This window comes from Cupressus sempervirens, chromosome 11 (assembly GCF_028749045.1).
Source record: "Cupressus sempervirens isolate cs-2001-9-10 chromosome 11, ASM2874904v1, whole genome shotgun sequence".
Lineage (NCBI taxonomy): Eukaryota > Viridiplantae > Streptophyta > Pinopsida > Cupressales > Cupressaceae > Cupressus > Cupressus sempervirens.
This window is the reverse complement of record NC_143128.1, coordinates 151707609-151715913: the sequence shown is the minus strand read 5'-3', so window position 1 is coordinate 151715913 and position 8305 is coordinate 151707609.

The window sequence follows — 8305 nt, the reverse complement described above, 5'->3', positions numbered from 1 at the left end:
TAGTAGGTATATAAGTCATCCTAGAATTGAGCATTGGAATGCAGTCAAATGGATTCTTAGATATCTAAGAGGAACATCCAATAAGTGTTTACACTTTGGGGGCTCTACTACTGACTTACAGGACTCTGTTGACTTAGATTTGGCACAAGATATTGATACTAGGCATAGTAGTATAGGCTATGTCTTTACTATTGGTGGGGCAACCATGAGCTAGGTTTCTAGATTATAGAAGGTTAATGCATTATCCACTATAGGGGCAAAGTATGTTGCTTCTATAGAGGTAGTAAAGGAGATGATATGGCTTTAGTTCTTCTTGGAAAAATTGGGACACCATCAAAAGGACAGTTATTTATTTATAGATAGTCAGAGTTCCATTCATGTTGTGAATAATTCTTCTCTACATTCAAAGACCAAATTTCATTCAGTTGGTTTTGGATGATGGATAGTTAAAGCTAGCCAAGATACATACAGATGATAATCTAGCATATATATTTAAAAAGGTCATAACAAGGGAGAAGCTAAACTCCTCTTTAGCTTTGTTTATCTTCTAGATATAACATGAACAAAAGAATAGTAGAGTCCAAGGTGGTTTAATCCAATGGTAGCCTCATGGAATAGTAGAATAACTACAGGATCAGTCTCCAAGTGAGACATTGTTTTTTAGTGTGGAGCCTAATCAATCCCTAAGTGGGAAATTGCTAGATTGTGGTGATTGATCAAGAAAGTACTATACATACTTCATAAATTCTTTGGGGCTGACATGAAATTATTAATTATAACCCTAAAGAAATATAAATACTTGTATTAAAGGGCTTAGGGTCAGGGATTATTTTAGTGTTGTGATGTGAAAAATGGTTCTTATGATAGTATTGTGCTATAAGGGATTATGGATTGCAATTAGGTTGTAATCACTAGATTGTAATAATATCAGACTTGTTGTTTGGTGGACATAGCCTAGGGATTGGGTGAACCACATTAAATCTTGGTGTCTTGTGTTCTTTTCTATGTGGTCTATTATTTTTTGGTATTGTTTATATTTGCATGTAGTTATTATTTTTGTCTATGGTTTAATCCTAGCAACTACTTCTTGTTAAGACAATTCGTTACTTTTCTCTGAATGCTATCATTTGATTGATTGATGAAGATGATTTGAAAGGAAATGATAACAAGAGAACCTAGATAAAGGTTGAGTTATATGGTGTAGAAAAGAAGCACTAAGACTAAGTAAGAAATTGATGATATAGTGTATTATTTACTACTTAGGGCTATAATGAAAGGATACTTGAGAAAATACTAGAAGATAGATAAGTAAAGAAATGTGTCTACCAAGCCTAATAGAGAAAATAGTGCAAGTTGAGCAAGTCAGTGCAGGCTGACTAGAAAGTTAGTTGAAGTCAAGTAGTATGTTCAATATGTGCCAAGAAAAGAGAAATCTAGTAGGTGTCAAGTGAAAAAAAAATAGTATGTGCCAAGCGTCAGAAGATGGCAGTAGCAACCAAGTGAAACTTATTATATGCCAAGCAACCTAGTGTTGACCGAACATTAGAAGATAGTGTTGGCCGAGAAAAGAACATGTTATTGCTGAATGAAAGTAAAATGAGTTTGATCAAAGATTTGATGAATTTGAGCTGATAAAGTTGATTTCTTGAATTGTGTGAAGTGTGTGGAAGAAAACTATTATGAAGGGGTGGCACAAAATTCAAGATAAATAATTTTGAAATAATTTCAAAGAGGATTGTAAAGGAAGTTTCTAGAGTGAATGAAATGGAAAGATGGGAAGATTCAATGGATCTAACCTAATCCTAAAATGGACGATTTTGGTTAAGTGAAAAAAGATCTAAATTCTCTATATAAAGAGATATTAGGCTAGAAGCAATATTGTCAAGAGTATGAACTTGAGATAGACGAGGAGTCTAGGGTGTTGCTTCATACGGTGGCTAAATGAAAGAGTCTACAGTTGGCATACTAAGAAAGAAGGCTTAAGGAGATGAATTCTTGAAGGGTGAACAAGATATTAGAAATGAAGAGGATGAATGCCAAGAAGAATTGAGGACTAAATGTGAGATCTATAATTTGCAAGTTAGTTTTTTTATTATTAGATCATGTCTTGATGTTACTTTTTAACAACTATATCAGTCTAGATAAATCCTTTGGACTAAGGTTGACCTAATATTCATGAGTAAATCCTTTAATAGGGTGACATTATAATAGAATGTTCTAAATTCCTCTAATAAGGCTCACTCCTAACAAGGTGATCGAAATCCTTTAACTAGGTCACATTTAATAGTGTACATTGTAACCTTTAATAGGGTTGGCTCCTCACAGGGCTCAGTTCATAAGAGTGAAAATTGGTAGCATGTTACTGGTAGTTTTTCCCATATTGTGTTTCCATGTAAAATCCTTGTGTCAAAATGTGTGAGTGATTTTGTGATATTTCATGTTTACATTTCTGCAAAGTTATTTTGACCTAGGACAACAATATGCAACATTTTAAGATATTGAATGATCAATGCATGCATAAGTATAAGTCAAAGTACAAAAAAGTTTATTTATACAGTTGGACCTTGGATAACTAATTTACACCCCCCAGTTATTACAAAAATTCCAATAGACACTAGCATCACTCCACATTCCTTAACCTTTTTACTCTATTTCTCAACTTAGCTTAACTTTCTTGATATAAACAATCACTTTGTCTCATCAAATTTTATCTAATCAAATGTTCGTTGGAGCTTCCTTTTCATAACTCAACCTTTCCTCTAGGTGCTATTTTTATGAGAAATTTATCAAATCCTCTTCATTAATCAAATAGATATGACATTTAGATTAGGTAGCAATATGTCTTATCAATAGATTTGACATCAATGACAAAAAAACACTTGTTCCATTTGTAAGTTTTCAACAATCTCCCTCTTTGGCATTGATGGAAACATCTTAATATTATCAACTCAATATCTCAAGGTATCTAACTTGTTTACCATACAATCCAAAAGGGTTCACCATATCTTAGCTTCATTTTGATCCTTTAATTATTTTTTCTCCCTTTGAAATTTTAGATCCCCCTCTTGGATACATCTCTCCCTCTATCATAGATCTTTTCATGTGAATTTTGTATATCTTTCCTTCTTTTGGTTATATTCTCTCTTCCTTCTTTTTCTATAAATACACCTCTCCCTCTTTGATAAGAATGACAAATACACTTAGCTTTCTTAGCTTCAATATCTTGATACATTTGAATTATGTATATTTTGCATGTTTGGCTGATTTTCTTCATCTATCTATGATTGATCTATTATGTTGTACTTGACTATCTACCTTAGGCATTTCCCAAAATAGTGTTGTGTTTCATCAATGTGTAAGTTATTCTAATTAGCACATTTGATGCAGTGCACCTTGTTTTCTTAGGCAACTTTATTTAGAGGAATCAACCATAATTTAACTCTAAGATATTCATGAGAATCTTTAAGTAAGGATTTTTTGAATCTATCAGCAATTTTTTCTTTGGTATACACATATTCTAACTTTACTTCTTTGTCTTGAACTAGTTCCGTCAAGTAGTGATACTTGATAGAAATGTGCTTTATCTTAGTGTGCATCATTGGATTCTTTAAAATGTTAATAGCACTTGTGTTACCACAATAGATAACTATTGGACCTATAATTTCTTCTTTTATACTTTTTAGTAATTTCTTTATCCACTTAATATTTGAATAGTTCACTGCAGCTACCATATACTCAGCTTTAGCTATTGATTGGGAAACAAAATAATGTTTCTTGCTTGTCCATGGCACTAATCTCTTTCTTAGAAAGAATGCACCTCCACTAGTGATTTTTCTATCATCAATATTTATTGCCCAATCTGAGTTAGTGAATACCTTTAGTTCAAATCTACTATTTCTCTAGTAATACAGTCCATAGTCATCTGAACCTTTCAGATATCTCATTATCATTTTCACTTCCATCATGTGAATCTCCTTAGGATTTTTTTAAAATCTAGAAACTATCCCAACTACTAAAGCAATATCAGGTCTACTATGAACAACATATTTCAATTTTCCAATCACGGATCTATATAATTTTTGGTTCACATTAGTAGATTCATCATTCTTAGATAGCTTATGTCTTGTAGACATAGGTGTGCTCACTGGCCTTTAATTTTCCATACCAAAATTCTTTAGTATCTCCTTGATGTATTTGGATTGAGCAAGGAAAATAACAAACTTCATTTGACATACTTGTAATTAAACAAAGATTTTGATTTCACCACACATAGAAATTTCAATTTCCTTCTTCATTTCACCAACAAATGATTTGCATAATGCTTCTCTTCCTCCAAATATAATATCATCAAAAAATATTTCATATAGTAGTACCTTATTGTTCTCACCATTCTTCAAAAATAGGTTACTTATATCATTTGTCCTTTCAAAACCAATCTTCACCAAATAATTATGTAGTCTTTTATATCATGCTCTTGGGGCTTGTTTCAATCCATAAAGGGCTTTGTTAAGTTTATATACTATATTCTTCCTATCTGGATCTACAAATCCATCAGGTTGTTCAATGTACACTTATTCCTCAAGTATATCATTCAAAAATTTATATTTGACATCCATTTGACTCCTTCAAATCTTGCCATGGGAGAAAAAGTTTCTCCATAATCAAATTGTTCTTCTTGAACATATCCTTTGCATACTAGTCATACTTTATTTCTTGCTACTTCACCATTTTCATTGAGTTTGTTTCTAAAAACCCACTTTGTTCCAATGATATTTTTGTCTTTAGGTCTTGGCACTAAAGTCCAAGTATTGTTCTTCTCAATCTAGTTGATTTCCTTGTTTATTGCCTAAATCCAATCTTCATTGTCTAAAACATCTTTTATTGTTTTGGGTTCAAATTCACAAAGGAAGCATGTATCATCTTTGAGTCTTTTTCTTGTCATAATACTTGTTTCAATATCACTAATGGCTTGTTTAGGTTTTTGATGTCTTCTTACAAACTTTTCTAGCATAGGTGGTTTCTTTCTCTATTCTTCTACAGGTTCATATTGGAAAATAATCTCATGCTCATTTTCTATTTCTTGTTTAGGTTTTGGTTCATGTTCTACATGATCAACATTCTCTATCTAATGATCGACATTGCCTATCTGTGACTTGGTATATTTACTTCATTGCTTGGCACCCATTATCTATTTCCCAACAATTTATTGCACTACATAATTTCCTATTTGTTGGGATATTGTAGTTTAATTTTCTTGTTCATTTGGAGTGCTCAGAGAATCATAATCCATATAGATGAATGTACTATAATCTTTAGGTTCTTTTCATGAAGTGTTACTTTTTTCTGCAAACTCATCAAATTTCACATTTGCACTTTTCACATCTTTGTTAGTGTTGAAGTTGAAACACTTGTAAGCTTTACTATTCATGGAATATCCTAGGAATATACGTTCATCACTCTTTGCATCAAGTTTTCCATTCATATTATCTTTAAGTATATAGCATCTACTTCCAAATATTTTGAAATATTTCACATTAGGAGAATATCCATACCATAGTTCAAAAGTTGTAGCATTTGTACCTTTCTTGATTTTCACTCTATTCAAGGGGTAGGAAATAGTACTAAAAGCTCCTCTCTAATATTTCTTTGATACACTCTTCTCCATCATTAACATTCTTGCACAATCCATTATTTATCTATTTCTCCTTTCAACTATCCCATTCTTTGTGGGGGGGGGGGGAGACCCTTGGTGCTGACATTTTTCTTTTAATTATTCTATCATTACAAAATGTATTGAACTCATTTGAGATGAATTCATCACCTTTATTAGATCTCAAGCACTTCATAGTCTTCCTTATTTCTTTTTCAACTTTGGCTAACTACCACTTGAATAATTAAAAATCATCAAATTATCTTTAAGGAACATCACAATCATCATCCTAGAGTAGTCATCAAAAAATAGAATGAAATACTTATCTCTAAATAGTTTTGAACATTAATAGGTCCACATAGGTCAATATGAACCAATTCCAAAATATCACTGGAAGTGTATGTTTTTCTCTTAATACTAGACTTGGTCATTTTTCCCAATTGACATTGTTTACACATAACATTGTCAAGCTTCTTTAGTTTAGGCAATCCTCTTACTTTCTTCATTTTACCAATATTCACCAAATTGTCAAAGTTTAGATGACATAACCTGTGTCATAACCAAAAATCTTCTTGTTGTGCAAAAAAACATATCTCATTAGATAAATCTAGATAGAACAAGTTACCTCTTGTTTGAGAACCACTTCCAATTAGCTTACCATCAACATCATGTATCTTAGCCTTCTTATTTTAGAATTCAACTCTGTAACCTGATTTGTTCATTTGCAAAACACTCAATAGATTATAGTTAAGTCCATCAACCTAGTAAACATTTTCATATTTTATCTTTTCTTTCGATTGAATATTACCTTTACCTTTTACACCACATGGACTATCATTACCAAATTTAACACATCCACCTTTGTATGGACCAACATCCTCAAATTTATCTTTATCACCAATCATATGATTTGAACATCCACTATCAATTATTTATCTGTCACCTTTGTTTACATATGAGATCAATGCATTTTTCTCATCTTCATTAGAGTATTCTTTCATAGAAACATAGACAACTTTGTCATAATTACTTTCAAATTCATTATCAGTTTCTTCTTTAGTAATATAACAATATTTCTTACCTTTTATCATCTTTGTTTCTTTTGTAGTCTTAGCCATCTCTTCTTCTATTGTTATTGCTTTCCTTGATTTCATCCTTATCCTCTCTATCAGGATACCTAGCAGAAATATGACCAACATTATTGCATGAGAAAAAAATTAATAGGTAATTTACCTTTGTATTTAACTCTGCCTCTTCCTAATAGTTTTGCAATGAGGGCTTCAAATTCATCAATCTCATCATCAAAAATGTCATTGTCAATCTTCACATATTTTCCTTTCCATTTTCTAAGAACCAATTGTGATTTAAAGGAAAATTCAATAGTAGCAGGTGTATAGTTATCAAAATTAGACATCTCAAAAGTAGTAAGTCTACCAATTACAACTTTCAAGGTCAAAGTGTTACCTAGTGTGCATCTTAGTTCTTGAATTGCAGACACTCTAATGACATAAATAGGGAGTAGATTCCTCAATACCTTTCTTATCATAATTTCATCTTTGATTTCTTCATTTCCACCATGGATAGCATTAACAACTTCTTTGACACTTGTGTAGTATTGCACTATATTCTCACCTTCCATCATTTTCATGTCATCAAATTTACCTCTTAGGATATTTGATTTGGCTCTCAAGACATTCTTATCACCTCCATATATGGTTTTTAATTTGTCCCACATTTCTTTGCACTATCATAGTCTTTAATGTTGTCAAACTCAGCATAGCTTAGGGCTAAGGAAATCTCCAACATTGCTTGATTGTGTTTGTGCTCTTGTTTTAGTTAATCAACTATCAAAGGAGTAGTTGTTACCTTCACATACCCATTCTACACAAATTTGACATAAAAATAACTGATACTAGATATATCTAACTTCATCAAGGTTTTCCATACAGAAAAGTTCTCTTTGTTCAACTTTGGTACATCTCTTTTGTGAGTCATGATCTTTGGCTTTAAGTACCTTCAAACTTTTCTCTATAAGCATTGAGATTTGTTACTAATTGTTAGATATGTTTAGAATAATTGAGTAGGGGGTGGGGGGGTGCAAATAAATTACTCAAGGTCCATAAGTACCATTTGAATAATAAAACATAAAAAATTCATGGTTCTACTTATCCAATTGTTGATCGATCTCTACTATATTGATAAACAAAACTATTGTCCTAAACATAATATACTTTGTTGAATATAAGCTATAAAACATATAAAGCATTCAACATAGGTTCAACATTTTGCATGGAAATCTAATTTAGTAAAAACTACCAACAACATGTCACCACTTTTTCACTCTTTTGAAGTGAGCTCTACTAGGAACCAACCCTACTAAATATTTATAATATGCACTATTAAATGTGACCTAGTTAGCGGATTTAATCACCTTGTTAGAGTGGCCTTGTCAGAGGACTTTGATCATTCAATTTAGAACATCACCTTGTTAAAGTATTTACATAGATTGTTAAGTCCTTCAAATGACTATTAGGTCAATCTCTCTTAAAAGGATCTCAATACAGATTATCTATAATGATTAGAAAGATAAAAGTAGGGTTTTGATCTATATGATTACAACTCACTTTTCAAGTTTAGATCACTATTTACTTCATG